Source organism: Martes martes (assembly GCF_963455335.1).
Source record: "Martes martes genome assembly, chromosome: 2".
NCBI classification, from domain to species: Eukaryota; Metazoa; Chordata; class Mammalia; order Carnivora; family Mustelidae; genus Martes; species Martes martes.
In genome coordinates, this window is record NC_137889.1 from 18,209,254 (window position 1) to 18,209,603 (window position 350).

A 350-nucleotide genomic window follows, 5' to 3' on the forward strand; every position below is an offset into this window, starting at 1 on the left:
GGATTATTATCCAGCCATGAAGAAAAAGGAAATACTACCATTTGCAACAGTGTGAATGAACCTGGAGAGCTAAGTGAACTAAGGTTGATGGACAAAAACAAATACTACACGGTGTCACTTGGATGCAGAATCTTAAAAAAAAAAAAAAAAAAAAAAGCTAATATCATAGAAATGTAACAGAATGGTGGTTGCAAAGGGTACAAATTTTCAGTAATAAGAAGAGTAAGTTCTGAAGATGTAATGTACAGCCATGCTGACGGTGGTTAATAACAGGGTATTATAAACTTGAAAGTTGCCTAGAGTAGACCTTAAGCATTCTCACCACCAAAAAAAAAAAGTTGACTATATGA